The sequence below is a fragment of the Chionomys nivalis genome, chromosome 4 (assembly GCF_950005125.1).
Source record: "Chionomys nivalis chromosome 4, mChiNiv1.1, whole genome shotgun sequence".
Classification (NCBI taxonomy): domain Eukaryota; kingdom Metazoa; phylum Chordata; class Mammalia; order Rodentia; family Cricetidae; genus Chionomys; species Chionomys nivalis.
The window spans coordinates 91,737,730-91,759,611 of record NC_080089.1 but is presented as its reverse complement, the minus strand read 5'-3'; the positions used below and the strand labels follow the sequence as shown (position 1 = coordinate 91,759,611).

At 40.9% G+C, this 21,882-nt stretch overlaps 1 protein-coding gene across 1 annotated transcript in view; it reads right to left on the bottom strand.

Moving 5' to 3' along the window:
- Slc9a9 (solute carrier family 9 member A9) overlaps positions 1-21,882 on the bottom strand; it is a 544,273-nt gene that overhangs the window by 188,429 nt on the left and 333,962 nt on the right. The window lies entirely within an intron of this gene.

Sequence of the window (21,882 nt, the reverse complement as noted above, 5' to 3'; positions counted from 1 at the left end):
TGCTCAAAGTTGTTGACAACAACTGTGGCTACACACCCTGTCCTAGGGTATGGTTACTTGGTGTTTGGGACATTAAGACGGCTCATACAGGTAGGTCTATTCTGCTCTGACCAAAGGTCAGAAAATTCTAGCATGCTTCTGCTCCTTCTTTAGAATTAGGAGGCCTGACCTCGGGAGTGACTGCCTTCAGGATACTTGGTCTAGGGTGGGTTCACTGCCTAAACAAAAGAATGCTTTTCTCAAGAATTAGTGACTTGATGTCCCAAGTATTGAAGCAAATAACTGTTCTAGTTGACCTTTATATCATGTTAAAGCAGTCTTTTGCATTCCCCCTCCTTTTTGTATTGGGATTTAAAAGTGTATGGAAAATTAAACATGGGGGCAAACTCAGAACTCAGTATGCAGGAGACTGAGTGCCCTCATTATACTATCCCAAGTCTCTGTGATTCTTTCTTATCTCTGTTCCTCCTACCTAACATTTCTAGTCCCCTCCCCCCACCCCGAAACATATGAACCTACCTGGCTAGGATCGCAACAGAAGTCACCCCAAAAAAGGTGACTCCCAACAGTGTAGCACTGTCCCTTTCATATCAATCATTAATCAAGAAAATACTCCACAGACATACCCACAAACCAACCTGATGCAGGCAGTCCCTCAATTCCATCTGATTCCCACTTGTATTAAGGTGACAAGAACTAACCAGGACACTTGGTCTCTCCAATCAAAACCTTCATTTCATCTGGCAGCTGGAGTGAGCATCCCATCAGGAAGAGTGCCATTGTAAGGAATGTATTGAAGGGCAAAAAGTATTCAGCAGGTATAATGATTCATGCATGCAATTCAGGCACTCTGGAAGCTGAGGCAGAAGGATTACCATTAGTCTGGGGACAGTTTGGACTACAAAGGAAGTTCCTAGACTAGCCTAGGATACATACAGCGTACGTCTTGTCAAGAAGGAAAGGAAGGAAGGAAGGAAGGAAGGAAGGAAGGAAGGAAGGAAGGAAGGAAAGGAAAACACCCAAACCAACAAACTTTATGCTTTTATGTTTGCCCATGGGATTGAAAAGTGTGCAGAGGGTGGCTGCTGTAATGACCCAGGTGACCATTTTGCTAATGGCAGCAAAGACTGAGTCAGAGACAGAGCAGCTGCCAGGGTACTCTTCTTTCTCTCAGTAGGAATCACGAGTCCTCTAAAGCTCTAGACTTTGGAACAGATTCCTGGCAGAGCCTTTGGGAGTTAGGGAGATAGCATGAGAAGTCTTGCTTATTACACAAATTCGGTCAGTGTATGAAACACAGGCTGACCAGTGAGTGTTTGAACTTTCTCGATATATCAGAGCTAATGCTGCACAATTTTAAGTTCCTCAACTGCCCTATGGGTGTTCAGTACAAGGCATTTGCAAATGCAACTGCTTCTTGCTCACTTACACATATAACTTATTTGAATCAATTCTATTGGTTTATGTCGAGCTCTGTCTATAGAACCCGAGGCAGATATTACAAGGGATTCGTGCTGGCACAATGAGACTAATTTTTTGAAATTGGTTTGCTGATGTTAATAGTTTTCTATGGTTTTGTCTACGCCATGCCCCAAACCAGCAAACGATTAGTAAGTAAATTCAGGCAGAAAACAGGATAGAATTACATGGCCTGTTTGTTTGCCTCAGTGGAAGATTGATTTGGTTAGAACTATCAATAAAATATTTGTTCATTGTGGACATATTGAAAACCCCAAATGCCCATGAAACTTGTAGAACTGAGTGTCTAAATTGTTCATGGTCCTGTGTCCTTATAAGATTGTATTCCTGGAACATGGGGAGTAGTGACATTCTGGGTTATCGCCTTTCATTATTGAGTGTGTTGGGGTCTCATATGCTTTCATTGGTTGCACCATCTCAAAAGATAAATGAGTCTGGTCATTTCAAGATACTGTCACTTTCTCACCCTCCGTAAATGCCAAAAAAAAAAAAAAAAAAAAAAAAAGGATCTCTTTTTTACATGGGTCAACTTGTGGGAACACCATATTTTTTCTTATACAGACTAGAACTTTGAGTTTTCACATTTTGGTTAGTGTAGTGATCCAGAATATATGCCTGCACATGGAATATCAAATTGCCCTGACCTGAAGGGACAGAACAAAGCAGGGGGACAGATCTGTAGCTTGCATTTAGCTTCTGCCCCAGACTGTGTCCTCCACAGGGATTAACAGTCAGCTTTTCTTTAGAATGAAGACCTCCGTCTGTGGCAGGCTGCTGTTATGAGAGCAGCAGGCAGTTTGTTGGGATACTCCTCCTGTGAGGACTGGATTGTCATCTGTGATGTCGAAGGGAAGCAAAAGACGCTCTCCCTCTATGTGTTTCCAAGTGAGCAGTTTCTGGGCAGCAGGGCTGAATTTTAAAGTATCCTTGAAAACTTTTATTTATTTTTATTTATATCTATGTGTGTGTGCCTGGTTATCTTTATGTGCACCCACATGTGTGTTATACCTATAGAAGCCAGAAGAGGGCACTGGCTCTGCTGGAACTGGAGTTAACAATCAGTTGTGAGCTTTGAGGGGCAGGTGCTGAGACTCCAACCCAGGTCCTCTTTAAGAACAGCAAGAACTCATAACAGCTGAGCCACCTTTCCAGTCGCAAGGCAACTGTATAGGTAGTTTGGTAGTCAATACTAACCACCTAGGCTAGGAACATTTTTTTTTCTACTTGGCAGTCTAGGAAGCTATGGGTTAGAACCCACGAATCACAAAGGGTAGAGTCCACTTCAAAGCCTGAATTCTTTGTACTTTGACAGAACAGTAGTTCCTATTTATGAAAGACTGTGGTATACCATGTAGCAAAATCTGACTTGCTGCTTAAAAATGCAAGAGCAAGTCATTCTAGCTATAAATGTACTCCGGAGCTGAGTGAGAATGCTAATGTTCTGACTTACTAATCAGACAAACAAAGGGATGGGGCTGGCCACCACCCTCAGCTGTGTCTCAGCTACTCCGTATTCACCGCAACCACACCACCCTTTCTCAGTGGGTGAAACCGCGAGGAGCTAATGGGCTCTGTGATCCATGTGGCTCTGGGATGCCCGTCTGCTCTGCCACAACAGGGCTGTGCAAGTCCATTACCCAGATGACTTTTTCTGTGATTGCTTGACACAGTGGCTAGAGCATTTTTGTGCTTCGTTTCCTGCGTAAGCTGATTAATCCTGTCCATTTAAAGCCCTCTGAAGACCTATCGTCATCACCACTCACTAATGCCTGCCCCAGGCCACGGGGTTTACCACCTGAGAAAGAGGGGGCTTCGGCATTCTTATCCTCTAATGGAGAAAAGTCCCATCTCTGTGCCCCATTAGTTGGTTAGTGGCCTACTATTGAACTAATTAGCTCACAAGATAGGCTGAGGGCAGGGAGGAGAGGGAGCACAGGACGGGGAGAGCCCTGGATTTAAGGTGAGAAGGCTGCAGAGAGGTAGGCCGGAGAGTGAAGCGCGGAGGGTAATGGCATGGTTGGGCTGTCCCGCAAGCAAGAGAAAGGAAAGGCAAACCCTTGTTACAGGTGCCGACTTCCGAGTTTTAGGTAAGCCAGAACACACATTTGAGAATACTATCTTCCTAAGTATAACTTGAGTTTAACTTCAGTTTTGATTCAAATAACCTCAGGGCTTTTAATAAGAAAGCAAACACATTCCCCCAGCATAGAGCAAGCAAAGATTTGAAAAGTATTTTCAAAATCACACGTTACTTTTGAAGGCATGTTACTATTACCAACTTTCAGGCTAGATAATAGTAGGTTTCATTCGTTAATCTCTTGCTTTGAAATTATTGTTGTTTCTCTCCCACCTATGGAAATGGGCAAGGCTGGTGTGAGCTGGCAGGGCAATTTTGTAATATCTCCTGGAAATAACACAAGATAGAATGGATAATTTACAGTGGCAATGTACATTAAACGTACCATTTAAGTTGGGTGGACAGTGTGGTATATTTGTCCGTGCATTTGCCTATTGTCTACCAAGTATATGTAGAAGGATAATCAGTTTCCTCATGGAGTGTTCTGGGGCTGAGTTATAAAGTCCTTACAAAACTCCCAACCTAGAAGAGGATACAGATAGACTGACAACCATGGTAGAATATAATCTTCTAGGAAGGGATAACATGAGGGGCCATAGGAACAGATAAGAAGGATATCAGCTCAGACTTGAGGTGTCACAAAGCTTTCTAATAAGAAAGGTCTAAGCTGAGGTCTGAAGAATCAATAGAATTATTAAGAAGTAAAGGTGGTTCGAAGAAAGTGATTAGCCTGAATGGATTGGAAGGCATTCAGTCACTAGATAAACAGCGCTCTGCTGATCAGTTGACAGATGGAGGCACCTAGAAGTGGCTAGCAGGAATGTCCAGTCTTTTGGCATCGTAACATGACATCATCTTCTACAAATGTGTTCGGATGTATTCACAACCATTCTAGAATGCATGTGGTCCACAGACCATGCTGGTTGGACAAGCCTGCAAACAGAATTCAATGACATACTCAGAACTGAAGCCACTAATTGTAATAACTTTTGGGAACATTCTTCTTACAACTGAGGGGAAACAATAAATACTGACGAAAAATTGACTTTCAAGTTTTTCTTCCACATATTTCTCCTCTTCCTGTGGTGCTGGCCGCTACTGGAACATGAGCATGAGCCAGCGGATGATGGAATGGACAGGGAACACAGTCGGGAAAGTCTGGTGGACTTGGCTTTGTTGTTTTGGTGATTGGGCAATGAGCTGAGGGATGCATTTCCATATAAATCTGCATTGTAGTCACATTCCCCTAGTTAAAAGTTGTCTTGATTTTTGTGAAAGGCCACATCATGGCCTCTATGTCTTCTTCCAAGTGCAGCAAAAGGGGATGGATTTGGGGGAAGGTGCCTTTTGCCACACCCTCTGGCTTCTGCAACCACACTTTCTAGTCTCCCAGCCAGATATGCAGAGGATCTCTGCATGGTAGCTCCTCTGCCCGGGGAGTCTACAGTTCCCAAATCAGTGGTTTCAAGAAGGCTGTCAGGGCTCAATTAGGCTTGGTATTTCCCCTCCTTCTATCAGCTCCTGGCTCTTATTTAGTTTTGAATTAAATAAAAATTGCAGCACATGGATTTAAATTAAAACAAGAAGACTGATCTTTGTAATATGCACCACATCAATAGGGAAGCTAATTTGTGCGAAAAACATCTCCTCCTTTAATTTAAACCACAGAGAGCAGCCTCTTTGCTTTCAAGGGAACTGAGGGCTGGGGCAGGGCTGTTCACTGGAGCATTACCAGGACTGTGCTTGGGATCAGTGAGGTTGGAGTGGTTTCAAGGGAGCTTAGCATTTCTGCTTAAGCCCTCTGTCCTGGATGTCACAGGACACACCAGAGCAGTTACAGCTTCTTGGCCTTGAGTTTTTAAAAAGTCTTAAATCTGTCTCAGGATTAACTTCTTTGATTGTCTCTTTAACAGCATCTAAACTACCAACAGAATGGTCATCACTCAAAACTCCTTAAGACAGAGAAGTGGGGTCCAGATTCCTCTCCAGGCGATCATGATCCACCCACCACTGTTCCATGGCTGTGTATACACACTACTAGTCTATATTGAAGAAATTGTATGTGGGCTTGTTATGTGAGAAATTCAGTCTGTTGTTTTGTTAGTCTAATTCCTCTGGAGGCAAGGGATGGAGGTATGGGGGTAGGGCAAGGTCTCTGCATCATCCACAAACTACGAGGGCTTTACTCAGAAATATTTGGTCATCTTCGTGTTTTCCCTGCATATATATCTGTACACCACATGTTTGCCCAGTGTCCATGGAGGCCAGAAGAAGTCTTCAGATCCCTTGAATCTGGAGTTAGCGGCAGCTGTAAGTCACCATATGGGTGCTGGGACTCGAACCCATGTCCTCCAGAAGAGCAGCTAGAGCTCTTAGTCACAAACTCATCTCTCCAGCCCCATATTTCTTGGTCCATCCACATTTGGAGGTCAGTTCGGCCAGGTTTTAAGGAGCCTGAAGCCTATATACATGGCTCTCTCGAATGAGAATAAATAGAAACTACATGAGAATATCCACACAACTCAGGATGCTCTGTTAGGATTTTCTTTCCAGGATCTGAACTACGGTACAAAGAGGAAAGTAAAACTTAGGTCCACAAAGTTCACAAAGAATTTACCTCTGCTTTAAACATATCCCCCTCCTGCCTAATGTCAAAAGGTGTGCAAATTGTGAGGGTGGATAAATTGGAGATTTATCAAATGGTAGGCACCATCGACCGAAGCAGAAAGCTAAGGTTTCTATGTGATTGACATTTGAGTCTGAAGTGTATGGACTTAGTGGACTAAGCCAAGCCAAATCTCTCTCACAAAGGCACCTTTGTCTTTGTTTACCCGAATACCCACCTTAGAGCCTGCACTGGCAGAAAAATATGCGTTGCAGGATTATCTGGGTGACCGATAGAAAAATGATTTTATGACTCATGCCAGGAAGCAGGTAGACTAATTTCAGATCTTCACCTTTGCCTCCTCTCCTCCAAATCCAATGCTCCCATTCTCATCCCAGCTTGGTAGTAGACCCTGCATCCTTTCTTTCCTTTCTGCCCCCATCTCCAACTGATCACATGACCTTCTCCTCCAGCCTTCCTCCCTGCCACTCATCCCATTATCCCAGCCCCCAACATCAGCAGGCATTCCTTTGGAATTCACAGACCCTCAGCCAGTCAGGGAAGCAGGTGAGCTAACTACAGACCATCACCTCTCTCTCCCCTGCTCTCAGTGGGATGCTCCAGTCTCACACCCACCTTTGTAGCAGGAAGCCTGCTACAGTATCTTCCTCCGCTTCTCAGACCATATCTCTAACAGATCACAGAGATCATCTCCTCCAGCCTTCTTCCCCACTCATTCTGTTATCCTAGCCCACAATTCCAGCAGGCATTCCCTGGGAACCTGCCAACCAAGCCTGCCAGAGAAGAAAGTAGGCCAGCCAGCCAAGCAGGAAGGCTAGCTTCACATCTTCACCCTCTCCCCCCTACTCCAAATCCATCCCCAGTCTCCTCCCAGCTCTGTAGCAGGCTGCCTGGCTCTTACTCTCTGCCCCCAGCCTCAGGGGATTAGGCAGATCTTGGTGGAATTCCTTGCTTACCTCCAGGAGTGTGCCCCCACCCCAATTCTAACATTCCTAACTCATCCCCATTCCTAAGTGTCAGCTCCGGATACCTAGAAACACATTTACCTGGAACTCCCAGTGGCCACACCTATCAGGATCCCAGGAGAATTTTCTATCAATCAACACACAGCCACTATATCCTCCTAAGAACCAGAGAGTGCAACAGAAACCAAGAAAAAACAAACAAAACAACAACAACAACAACCCATCTGATATTATCACCTAAAATTATAATCCCCGCTAGATGCCAGCATAAAAGCCATCAAAAAACAGCCAGAATCACTTGTCTCCACTTGAGCCCAGCAACTCTACCCACATCAGGGCTTTAATATTCTAACAAAGTTGAAACAAGAAAAAGAGCTTAAAACAGCCAAATGAAGACAATAGAGATGCATAAAGAGGAAATGAATAAATCCCTTAAAGAAATCAGCGACAACATCAACAGTGGAAGGAAATAGATAAAACAATTTAAGACCTAAAAGTAGAAATAGAACCAATAAAGAAAATTCAAACTGAGGGAACTCTGGAAATGAAAAACTTTGGAACTGGAATGGGAAACTCAGAGCCTCACCAACAGGACACAAGAGGTGTAAGAAAGAACCTGGGACACTAAAGAATGGATAAAATGGATACTTCTGTCAAAGAAAATATTAAATCTAAAAAATCCTGGCACAAAATACCCAAGAAATCTGGAATACTTTGGAAAGACCAAATCTGAGAACAGTAGGAATAGAGGAAGAAGAAGAAATCCAGACCAAAGGCACAGAAATGTTTTTTGACTAAATCATAGAAGAAAATTTCCTTAACATAAGGAAGGCGATACCAACCACAGTACAAGAAGCATACACCATTGACCATAAAAGAAAATCCCCTCAACATATAATAATCAAACACTAAACATGAAGAACAAGGAAAGAATATTAAAAGCTACAAGGGAAAAAGACCAAGTAACATTTAAAGGCAGGTCTGTTGGAATTACATCTGACTTTTCAATGGAGACTTTAAAAACCAGAAGAATCTGGATAGATGTTCTCTAGACTCTAAGAGAGCACAGATACCAGCCCAGACTACTATACTACAAAACAACCAAAAGAAAATGAACTCAGTGGTACCTCTGGAGATATATGTATGTGTATGTATATATGTTTCTTATGCTTTTTCTTGGGCTCTTTTCCTTCGGTTTGTTTATTTCGTCCTATTCCAATGAGATAGTTTTGTTTTAACTTATCTTTTATTTTATCAACGTACCTTAGAAGCCCGTTTGTTTTCTAAGGAGAGACAAAAAGGAGGTGGATCAGGATGTGGGGAGAGGTAGTGAGGAACTGGGAGGAGTAGAAGGAGGGGAAACCTTAATCAGGATATATTATATGAGAAAAAAACCTATATTTTCAATAAAAGAAAAAAATGATTTTACATTCACATTTTAGAAAAACATCATTGGTTTTCTTCACAAAGGTCTTCTTATAAAATGTTAGTTAGGCAAAGAAAGGTTCCATCTAAATCTATTTGATAAACATGGGTAACTAGATTCTGTCAGGGGACCACTGATGACATGCCTCACCAGAGGGCCCCAGACACTTCAGGCATCTTTAACATTTAGCCTCTATTTGAAGCAAGCATCTTCTAAGGTGGCTGCATTTTCCTCTTGGTGTCAGCTGGTATCAGTCTCATTTACTCAGGAATGTGAGTATGTTGTTTACTTCTCTCTGCAAACCTCTTCCTTTGGCTCCAGTGATATTATACTGACCTTTAGAATTCTTTGTGTTCAGAGCCTTGAGATGTATCTTAGTCAGAAAAGTGCTTGTTTTGCAAGCACGAGGACCTGAGTTTGATTCCAAGAACCCACTTCAAAAAATGACAGATATGATGACATGCTTATAATCCTAACTCTGGAGATGCAGAGACTAGAAGATCTCTGGCGCTCATCCAAGAGTCGGCCTCGCCCACTTGGCTAGTTTCAGGCCAATGAGAGGCCCTGTCTCATATGAGGTGGATGACACCTGAGGACTAACATCTGGGGTTGTCTGCTCTCTCCCACACACATGTATACACACACACACACACACACACACACACACACACACACACACACACAAGTTTTCTGGCAAATAGGAAACTCTGAACTTTAGGTTCTGAGTGAGCTATAGCTGTGAGAATCCACACAGGAAATCAAAGGTGAGTGTGTAGTATCTTCTTTAGAGAAATGTCACCTTGTGTGTGGTACTCACCAGTGGAGACATCGTGAAGCCTTAACCTGTCAGTTGGAGGAGCCCACCCATGTGTTGAACATTTTGTGAACTAGACAAGGTTGGGGTTTGCAGGAGGGACATGCCACACATGCTGGTGCTGGCTTGCTTTAGGAAAGACATGGCTCTAATTTAACTTGTATTCCCATTTTTCAAGAGTAAATCTGTGGTAGTATCATATAGATTAGATTCTAAGTTCAAAGTCAAGAGGCTGGGTTCAGTTTACAGTTATTTCTTTAATGGGTTGTGGAGTTGTAAGCAGGATGCCCAGTTCTGATATGTTCTACATGTTCTGACAGGGAGACCCTGGGGAAAGGGAGAGTGGAAAGAACAGGGATTCATCTCTTCACCTGGATGACACTTATACTGCTGGAGTGTGTCTGATGTAACTGTAGTAGTTTAGTGGTGGCAAACTGTAGTAGTTTAGTTTAGTTAGTGGGTTGGAGACAGGGGGTACTGTAAAGTCACACCATACAACGGAACTCATGTGGGAAGTTTACTTTTATAAGAGGTATAGTGCATGTGTATAGGGAGAGTGCTCTGCTTGGTGGCTGCGGTGGCTCCAGTGTCACATTTTGGCTGCTGCGGCTGACTTGTCCTGCCAGGTTCCTGAGAGCAGGCCACTGTAAGTGCCTGAATGCTAACAGTAACTGCTTTTAGATATCTAGAATTGGAAGGTTTGGGATATCCATTACAAGCTTCCAACAATAAATTGTGGTAAGTCTGATCATTTTTTTTTCTTGGTATATATACTAGTTAGTTTTATCAACCCGACAGAAGTCAGGGAGCCTCAGTTGAGAGAATTGAATAGTAGACATGTCTTTCGGGCATTTTATTGACTAATGATTGATGTGTGTGTGGCGGTGGGGCATGAGCAGGTCATTGTGTGTGATGATGCTACTCCAGGACATGTGGTTTTGGGGTATACAAGAAAGTAGGCTGAGCAAACCCTGGAGAGCAAACCATTGAGCAGCATCCTGTCTCCAGGCCTTGGGTTCTCTCTTGTCTTTGCTCAGTGATGAACTATCTCTGGGACATGTAAGTCAAATGAACCCTTTCCTCCCCATGTTGCTTTTGGTCATTGTTTCTATCACAGCAACTGAAAGCACATTAGGATAGTATGGTAATTGATGTGGGATTCATTTCTGTATGCCATGAATATGTTTTATTACAATTGGTTAATAAAGAAGCTAATTTGGCCTATAGGAGGGTAGAATATAGCCAGGCTGGAAGAGCTGAAGAGAGAGTAGGCAGAGTCAGGGAGATGCCATGTAGCTACCAAAGAAGAAAGATAATCAAAATCTTTACTGGTAAACCACAGCCTTGTGGTGATACACAGATTAATAGAAATGGGCTAATTCAAGATGTAAGAGCTAGCTAGAAATATGCCTGAGTCATTGGCCAAGCAGAGTTGTAATTAATACAGTTAATGTGTGATTATTTGGGTCTGGGTGGCCAGGAAATGAATGAGCAGTCTCTAATTACATAATGGTGCCAACATGAGGCAACTATGTCCACATAAAACCTGAACGAGCTTGGAAAGGAATTCTAGACATAAAAGAATAGAGATAAGCATGGCTTCTTGGTAGCATTTTCTCAGGTGGGCTCTGTTTGCTAGAGGCAAACAGAAAAGCAATTCTATTAAGAGAAGGCTTCCTGACTCAGCGTTAGCAGCAAAAACTGAGTGGTTCCTTTAAAAGCTGGCTTCCTGCTTCACCAGAACAAATGATTCTGGCTCTTTTGAGGAAGTCTGGCTATGGAACATTTAAATGGAGTCTGGTGAGCAGAGTGCTACAATTTTCTTAATGGTGATGTAGACCCATTAATGTGCATGGCTCACAGAGGAGGTGAACATGCCTCTACCATGTTGGACTAGGTGGAGCAAACAGACAGGGTCACAGAGTTGGTCCTAGCCATACCTGCTTAGCATTAAAAAAAAAAAAGTGCTCCTGGTCAGAAAATGATTACAGATGTATAATAAAGACAAATTCAGATAAAAAAAAAGACCTCTGAATGGGTTACATTGTTGGATAAATATACTAGGCCTGAGAGAGATAAGAAAAAAGTATAGACAGTTATAAAAAGAAATAGGTTTAAAAACTAAAACAAAGTCTTTAAAGAGACAGTAAAAGTAATATAAAAGAGTATAGACAGTCATAGAGTATAGGAGAAAAGAAAATTAAGCCACATTAAGATGAAATATACACAGAGTCTAGATTATATATATTATTGTGTTTTTGAATTTTTTGACTGCAGAGAGAATTTGATTCTGGGGGGGGGGCTGCTAAACTAAACCAACATATATATCTTAACTTCAAAATTTGAATCTAAGGATATGTTACTTTGGAAAAGAGGTTCTGCTTTTGTTTCCACAAAGAATGGGAACTTGTGAATTCCTTCCAGACTAATGTGGTTTGATGGAACAATACCCCCTGAAAGTTCTCCATGAACCCTAAAAATACTTCACCCAACAAAAATCAGGAAGCAGTTTGGAGAAAACTACACCCAAATTCCTAAAATGATTATTTATAAACGTTTGTTTTCATTTAAAAGGGGTTGGATATAAATCGTTAATGGTCACAGTTTATCTCTTTAAAAAAATAAAGGAGATATAATATGAGATGAATACTTTGCATTAGTATGGATCTAGGTTTATTGATACAAATTTAAGGTCAATTTTGTTGTATGTATTTCTGTTCCTGTTTAATATCTGTTTAGACAACTCATTAAAATGTAATGTAAAATTAAAAATTGCAGATTAATAGGTAGCCATTTATAATAGTCAAACTTGTAGCTATATTAATTAAGTTTTCTAGATATATAGAGATATATTTCAGTTAGATAATCTTTAACACTTCAAAGACCTACAGAATATGGCATTTAAAATGTTTTAAGAACTTAGACTTTTCTCAACAGTGAGACATGTCTGCTTCTGGAAGCACCAATTACTTCAGAGAGGTTGATGGGCATTAAAGAAACTCATGAATTTGCCTTCAATGAGACAAGTTTAGCCATTTGGGTAAGAAACTGCTCTTGCCTGGTCTGCTTGATGGTATCCTGTATGAACTGGACATGCAGGACCTACGGAAAAGTGACTGCTGAACATTCTAAAAGATGGGATGGTCCTTCAGGGTTCCTGCCTCACAGAAAAAAACTGCCATATGTTCTGCAGGGTGCAGAAGAAAGTGACTGACGAACTATTAAGATAGGTGAAACAGCCTCTCAAGTTTCCTGCTTTATGGGAAAGTCTGCTGGATACTATGGGCCTGTAGGCTGAAAATGGAAGCCCCAAGTTTATAGAAGAACTTTGGGTGACTGTCCAGGCAGCAAGATGTCTCTGTCAATTCTAGAACCTTGGAAGTTGCTTAAAATGCACTTCCTGTTTATTTAGGTAATATTATATCCTTCTGGGGTCTTTGAAGACTTGAAGACATAGTTATAGTTTTCCTCAGTTATGATAAAAGATAAATTAGATATGAAACTTTAGACTCACAAAGATTAAATAGACGATAGTATATTTACTTTAATTTTGCCAGATACAAAGAAGCTAAACATTGTAACTGTAATTATTGCTTGAACCTGTTTTGTTATATGTAATTTTACCATGTTAAAGTTAAAACCTTCAATTTTGTTTAGACAGGAAAGGGGAGATGATGTGGGATTCCCTTCTGAATGCTGTGAATATGTTTTATTACCATTGGTTAGTAAAGAAGCTGCTTCAGCCAATAGTAGGGCATAATATAACTAGGCTGGAAGAAACGTAGAAAGAGAGTAGACGGAGTCAGGGAGATACCATGTAGTTGCCAAAAGAGAAAGATGCCCAGAACCACTAGGCACAGCCTCATGGCGATACAGATTAATGAAAATGGGTTAATTTAAGATACAAGAGCTAGCTAGAAATATGCCAGAGTTACTGGCCAAGCAGTGTTGTAATTAATATAGTTTCGAGTCTGGGCTATTGGGAAATCAATGAGCAGTCTCTGATTACAAGTAATAGCTGTCTATCAAAGGGCAGTCTGACATGTGAGATTTTGAAGCTCCTTATAAACAACTGGAATGAACCAGTAGGCTGATGTCATGGGCTTGGACTCTGACAGCTGATTGCTGGTCCTCATCACAAAGGTACAAACAGAGAGGACAACAGCCATCGCTGTGGCACCTCTGCTCAGCATTGCAAACTCCTCACCTTTGGGTTGAAACGAGTTCCTGGAGATTTAAAGGACAAGAATCCTTTTATGTTCCCTCTTTCATTTTTCTCTTGTTCAACGTTCAGGAGTCACATATTAAAGACTAGCACATTTAAAGAATAACTGCATATTGAAAGTGTTTGTGCAAGCTCAGAGAAAGCCAAAGGCTTGGAAGGACCTGAGATGCTTATAGCTCAGGTTGATCTTTTACAGGAGGACAGCCTACTCAAGCTAAAATAAATAACTATAAAATTAAATTAAATTTAATCTAACAAATATAAATGACAACAACAAAAGAAAGCAAACCCAAGGCAGGGAGCATGTATGTTTTCTGAATTTACAAAATATTAGATTAAAATGTTTAATTGTTAACTACCACAAAACGAAGTCTATTCTCAGCTTTGCCAGCTATTTGCAAGCGAAAGACAACAGAAAAAGACCCAGCAGAAGGTTATATCAGTAGTGACAGAAACAACTCCCTTTAAAAGGCTCTGAAGCAAAGGAAGATAAGGAAAGAGTTACTTTACTGTTGCTGTGATAGAACACCATGACCGAGATGACATAAGGAAGAAAGCTTATTCTGACTTACAGTTAAGAAGGATAAAAGTCCAGCATGGGGGGGGGGAGGATGATAGCAAATGGCAGACACAGAGGCAGGAACAGGAAGCAGAGGCTTGCATCTCAAACCAGAGAGATCAAATTGGAACCAGGGTGAGGCTATACAACCTCCAAGCCCTCTCCCAGTGACATGCTTCCCGCAGCATGCTGCACCACCTAAACCTCCCCAAACAGCGTAACTTGGAAGCCAAGTTCTGAAATACAGAACCTGTGGAGGACATTTCTTTTTCAAAACACCGCACTGTATGTATAAACAGACTGTAGATATTAAGCAGGTGGAAAACCTAGAGGATCCAGAAACCTTCTGGAACTGGGAAGCACAGTTACTCACATATAAATCCACTAGAGTAATTCTGAGGCGTATTTGAGCATGCAGAAGAAGATCATTGATTAGGTAAGGGATGCTACTGAGAGCAAGAAAAAGGGTGGAAAAAGATAGGAAAGTGCTGAGAGCCTAAGGATGGGATAACATCAAGGAGACACATTATCAGAAAAGAGAAAGGCCACGGAGCACACTCAAAGAAATAATGGGTCGGGGGAAGCTTCCCCTTTGTGTTTGATAAAAGGCATGGATATAAATAACTGAGAAATCCAAGGAACTTCAATGAAGGCAAACCCAAACAGATAAATATTGAAAAGACATTATATTTAGTTATCAAAAGACAAACACACACACAAAGGAAGGATTCATATAAGCAGGACTCCATGACTTACCATATGCAGAGTCTTTGGTGAGATGGTCAGCAGACTACTCAGCGGAAAGTTCGGAGGCTGAAAGCCTGGAGAGATTCTCAGTGGTTAAGAGCCCTTGCTATTCTTCCAGAGGACCCCATTTCAGTTTCCAGCATCCACATCAGATGATTCATAATTGACTGTAAATCAAGGGGATCCAACACCCTTTCCTGATCTCTTTGAGTATTTGCGCACACATGCCATATCCTCGCACAAGCATAAAGGCAACCAATAAATTAAAGATGGCATCTGAAGAAGATGTAGAAAATTATGAGATGGCTGAGAATAAAATATGTAGCAAAATCTTCAAGATACAATGAGATGAAGGTAGAAATGTGTAGCTATTTTCCCATTAACACAAAAAAGATCTTGTGCCAACAGCCCAACAAACAAACCTTGCGATTTAAAGAATGAGGAAAAAAGCCTGGAGTTCCCAGATAGAAGGAAATAATAAAGTTTGGAGCAGAGATAAGTGAAGTAGAGGATAGAGACACTACGGGGAAAATAAATGTACCCATAAGTTGGTTCCTGGAAAAGGTCAACAAAATGAACAATCCTTAAGCTAGATGTATTAAGAAATGAAAGAAAATTCAAATTGCTAAAATCAAAACTAAAGATGGGGACTTACCATCCATTGTAGAAATTAAGAATTGTAAGCAAGCTGAATGTGGAATGCTCAGTAAAGATGAACAGAAAATCTGAACAGTCCCATAACTGCTAGAAGATGGAACCGATAATATGTCTCTCGTGAGAAAGAACATTGCAAACCCTGGTGGCTTCCTGAATGAATTCTTCCCAGTGCTTTTTTTTTTTTTTTTTTTTTTAAAAAAAAAAATACCTGACACTTGTCTTGCAAAACTCCTCTAAAGAAATGAGAGGAAAGGGCAACACCCCAGCTCATCCTGAAAGTTCAGCACCGCCTTCACAACAAAGCCACGCAGAGAAACTTCAAGAAAACTAGTGAGCTGACATCCCTACTGAAAGAAGAAACGTTAACTCAAAGTCAACACCATGTTAAAAGAATTTTTCATCATACCCAAGTGAGATTCATTCTTAGGGCAGAAAGATGGCTCAGCACTGCAAAGAGGAGCAAACTGGATCAACAGAATGAAGGGGACAAATCACATGATGACATCAGTTTATGCAGGAAGGACACTTGGTCCAGTTTGCTGGCTTTCTTTTAAAATTAAATTTATTTAGAGGTGTGTGTGTGTGTGTGTGTGTGTGTGTGAAGGCCAGGGGGTCAGGGGGCAACTTTCAGGAATGGGTCTCCACTTTTGCCACATGGGACCCAGGAACTGAATTCATGTTGTCAGGCTTGGTGGTGAGCACCTTTACCCACTGAGCGATTTTGCTGGTCCCTCCCCAGCATTTCATGACTAAGTGATGCTCAGAAAACTAGAAATAAAAGAAAATCGTTTCAACGTAACAAAAGCCGCTTGTGAAAAAATGACATCAAACATCATATTTGGGGGTGGAAGTTGCCCCTCTGTTCAGAAGAAAGCAAAGACTGCCCACTCTCACCACTGCTATTCAACACAGCGCTAAGAACTCTAGCCAGAACAAACAATGAAAAATAAGGAATAAATTATCCAAGTTAGAAATGAAGTGAAATAATTTCTGCTCACAGAATTGAGAAGATTTTATATGTAGAAAATTCTATAGATTCCATATACATACCCAAAAGTTATTACAGATAACATATGAATTCAGCAAAATAGAAAGATGCAAAATTAATACACAAGTATCAGGTGTATTTTAATAAACCAACAAGGAAATATCTGAAAGGGAAATTATAAAAGTAATTCCAGCAGAAAAAGAAAAAATACTTACATTTTAACCAATGTGATAAAATTACAATTATAAAATAGTAAAATAAATTAAATCAGAAATTAATGGAAAGACATTTCATGCTCATGAACTATAAGATTTGATATTGTTAAGATTAGCAATACTACCTAATTTAATGTTTCTCAAAACCCCCAGACAACTATTTTGTTTGCAAACATAGAAAATTCTTACAAATCTCAATGAACCCTCCATAACCAAAATAATCTTAAAAAAACAAAGAACAAAGAGGACTCAAGTTTCCATGTTTTTAAAACTTACTAAAACCCTTTAATAATTACTGAGGAGACAGCATGAGACCAAAGTTCAATCTCCAGAGCCTTGTTAAGAGGAAAGTCTGGGCATGGTCGTGTGCACTTGCAATCCCAATGCTTGAGATGAGGAGACAGGTGGAGACCTGGGGATCATTAGATAGTCAGCCTAATTTTGTGGGTGAGTTCTAGGCCAATGAGAGATGTGGTAAAAAGAAAAATGGTTGGATGTTACTTGAGGAGTAACACCATAGGTTGTCCTACAGCTTACCCGCGCACGCGCGCGCGCACACACACACACATCACCCCACCCCACACAAATTTTCAAAAATCTTAATAGTGTGGTTCAGGCAAAAGACAAACATATGGGATAGAAAAAAGAACCTGACAATAAACTCTCACATGTGTGGTCAAATTATTTTTGACAAAGCTGCCAAGATCAGTCAAAAAGCAAGTGCAGTTTTGAACAAATCAAACGGGACAGCTGGTATCCAGGTGTAAAAGAATGATGTTCTGCTCCCAAATTACACATGTACATATGTACCAATAACCAAGCCAAGCCTAAAACAATAACATTCTTTGGATAATACAGGTTACAATTTTTGTGACATCAGATTTGGCAATGGTCTATGTTAGGACACCAAATGCACAGATGATAAAATTAAATGGCGGATTAACTAGACTTCATGAAAGCTTTTAAAAATGGTGTGTATCAAAAGACAAATTAAGCAGAACATAACAGAAACAAATTGAATGGAAGAGAACATTTGCAAATCATCTATCTCATAAAGGGTCAATATCTAGGAATCAGAATTGTTGAAAGTCATTGACCAAAAGACAAGACTTGATCTGAGATGAGTAAAAAGATGGATGGCCGATGTGTTCCTGAAAAGATGCTCAACACATCACTAGTGAGCAAGGAAATACAAATCAAAACAATGTGCTGCTACCTCATACAGTGAGATAGCATAAAATACAAAGTAAGCAAGTGTTGGTGATGGTACAGAGAGATTGGGACTCTTGGCACCATTGGTAGGTCTATGAAATACTACAGTTGCTATGGAAGATGGTATGGCAGTTCCCCAAATAATTAGCAGGTAGAATTACCATTTGATTCTGCAATTCTATCTCTGGATATATATTTAAAATTGTCAGCAAGGTTTCTAAAGAGATTTGTGTACCTATGTTCATAGCAGGATTTTTTTTTTGTACTATCTAAGAAAAAGAAACCCAAGAGTGATAGATGATTGGGTAAGCAATATATGATATTTATACACACACATAAGAGACCATCATTCAAGTTTAAAGGGAAGGAAATTCCATATTATTCTGCAGCATTGACAAACATTGAGGACACTATGCCGAGGCAGTCACAAAAGACAAAATAACACAATTGTGCATAAATGAGGAACCCACAGTAGCCAAAATCATAGAAGCCAAAAGGAATACAGTAGTTTCTGCAGGCTGGAGGGGATGGGAGCTAATGTTTAATGCATACAGTTTCCATTTTACAAGATGTAAAGAGTGTGACCATGGGCGGTGATCATCACACAGTTTAGAAATGCATCTAATAACTGTGCACTAAGATTATGAAGTTTATGTTGTGTGAATTCACAATAAAAATTAGAGGGAAAATGAAACAAAATAGCAACCAAGAAATAAAGGCCATTAATCCCTGCCTGTCTTGCCCCAGTTTCAAAGGCTCTGGGAAGGCAAAATGAGACTTCTGACTTGTGATATCATTGGGTCCCATCACACAGGTATGTAACATTGTTTGAAATGAGGGCAGTTGTTTAATGGAAACTTCACTGCTTTTCCTTGTGTACCAAGCAATACTATGAATATTAGTCATTTTAAAAAAATATTATTAAAAACATGTAGAAGTAACTTGACAGGTGACATAGATGCTGACAGCCTGCAGCATTCTCTGGACATCAGGGTCACATATAGTTAATGCCTTTAAGATTAGATTTGCTAGTATTTTCAGTGATGGTAATACATTTACCAGCATCCCCATGAATTAAACCAAGCATTTCAACCCCTCAGGGTTAGGGAGTCAAACTTGAGAGCACTTAACACACACACACACACACACACACGGTTTAAGTAGACGTGCTATGGATAAACAGTGCTTTCCCCCAGAAGCTCTAGGCTATTAAACAACCTCTCTATGATGAGTTGTTGGTCAAGGAGGCCTCAGAAGCCCCCCAAACAATATAGACTACTGTTTGGTTAGGAGTTCTTGTTTTCTCACCATAACTAGGCAGTAAGACTCTATTGCTGAAGATTCTATAGGCTTGGGTTATAGGACACAGAGAAGTCAAGTGGAGTCGATCTGGGAGCCCCCTCTCTGATGGCCGTTCCACCCTGTCAGGATGCTTTACTCTGTGGGAGAAAGCCAGCAGCAATCCTACCCAGCTGTGGACCCCATGACCTACAGTAACAAGCTGACAGTCAAGATGTGCTCAACAGGGCAATGGTGGCAGGACTAGTATGAAATGACCAACCACTTTATGATTGGATTTTCAGCCCAATACACAGGAAGGAACTCATGCCTGATGCTGCAAACTTTTAGAGCGCCCATGGCTGCAACAGTCATGGTCTCTAGTGGGGAACCTATTACTGTTGTTCTGCTAAATGGACATGGCACCAACTTCTAACCACTTACATTTATATCCAGCCATTAGTGCTGCTCTCAGCCTTCATCAGAGAAGCTTCTGTTGACAGTGAGCTGTAGTAATTGCACAGACTCACAACTGCCTAGAGTGCTGAGAATAACTGGCGGTGGAGTACATGGTCCTAAGCGGAACACCTAAGCCAGTTAGTTCCTTCATGCTCAGAGAAGCCCATGGAAGAGAAACTCGGAAGAGAAAGCAGGAAGAATGCAGGAAGAATATAAGAGCCAGAGGATGGGGAAGACCTGATTGTTGGACACATGAACTCATCTTGGCTGTAGTTAACTGCACAAGATCCGCATAAGACCGGGTCCATCACCGTTTTACCAATATGGGTTCCTTAGACCCTGTGCCAAGGGCTCATTAGATCTTACCTACCCCCACTGAGGGACTGTGGACCGTTAATGACTGTTGGGGGTGTTAATCCACAGATAAACTGCCCAGATCCAGTAAATTACCCTTTGCTTAAACTCATGCAAGCAGCCACTATCAAGCTTCCTGTGCCATTAAAAATTTAGTAAAATAGACACAAAAATCATAGGGGGATTTGTTAGAAAGAAAAAATATTTTAGTGGAGAGGAAATGGAATGACAGAGGGTAATTAATGGGAGGAAAAAATGACCAAAAACTTACTATATTTATGTGTGAACATCAATTAAAGGGTTAAAAAGGCATAAAGACACCATCAGATTGTAGACCTTTTATGAATCCTTGTCTGCATGTACCACACTGTTGGCCTCTACTAAGGTTTCTTTGTTTGTTTATTTTCCTGCAGCACCTATCACATAACACTTTGCACTCCAGTGCTGGCCTTCAAATTTCAAGTGAATAGAGTTACCTTTACTTTCACATGAGAGAAGTCAGTACACCATCAAGGGTCAGTGTTGCCCTAAGCCACAGACCACTGTCAATTTGACACCTCACCTTCTTTATGACTCTCACCATCGCATGTCTGGAAGTGTTAGAAATCCCTGTCAGAGGCCCTCGGAAGGTGTACCTATGGCTCTCCACGTACCCATATTTGATAAGACAACTCATTCCAAACCTGGGAGCTGCAGCAGGTGCTCTGTGGACTAGGCTAGCACAGAATCAAGGAGGGAACAAACCTTCTACATCCAGCACCACTTTAAAGAATGTGAATTTGGGGGCTGGAAAGATGGTTTGATGATTAAGAACACTTCTAGAGGATGTGGGTGAAATTCCCATATGGCAGTTTATCACCATCTATAACTCCAGTTCTATGCTGTAGGAATTCCTACAGCCAGTAGCCTTTAAGTTACCCACCCAGTTGGGCGTGGCCTCTTATACTATATATGCCAATGTAAAGCTCCGGTCCAGCCTCTCTTCCGACAGTGTGACTCAGTCCCTGTTCCCCGTTTGTGCAGAGGATTGTGATCTGTGAGTCTACTCCTAAATAAATAACCCTTTATTATACTTAATTCTGAACTAGTATAGGATTTCTTTTTAGCATCCTTCTTAAGTTCCAAGGGATGGCCTCCATAGGCACTAATCACATATCTGGTGCACAGACACACATGCAGACAAGACAAAACGCCACACACATAAAATAATAAAATAATTTTTAAAATGTGGATTTCTGGGCTGGAGAGATGACTCAGCCATTAAAAGCTAGGCTCACAACCAAAAATATAAAATGTGAATTTCCAAAACACTTGGTTGACATGGAGGTGAAGTCTGGATTGTAAATGTTTTTGTCTTTGGCCTAAGTACTTAAGTTGTTTGAAATCCTATGCACAAAACAACTTATTATTAGCTTCCTAGGACTGATGATCTATAAGCAGCAAACAACACATATCAATAAATATTGGTTTCTCTCACTTTTTTCATATTTGCCTATGTGCCCCAGCTCTCTTGGCACTGTTCTGATGGCACACTTTTTCCATTTTAATGTCATGGACCTGCCAATGGCCTCCTCCAAATGCATTGTTGGTGTACACACACACACACACACACACACACAGAGAGAGAGAGAGAGAGAGAGAGAGAGAGAGAGAGAGAGAGAGGACAGAGAGTCTTTGAATTCTGCCTCCAATTAGGGAAAGATAAATAGAAAACAACTGCAATCCCTCAGAGTAGTTCAGTGGTCTGCAAACTCACTTGCTATATTTTCTTCTAGAAAAAATACTCTGTCCACATCTTAGC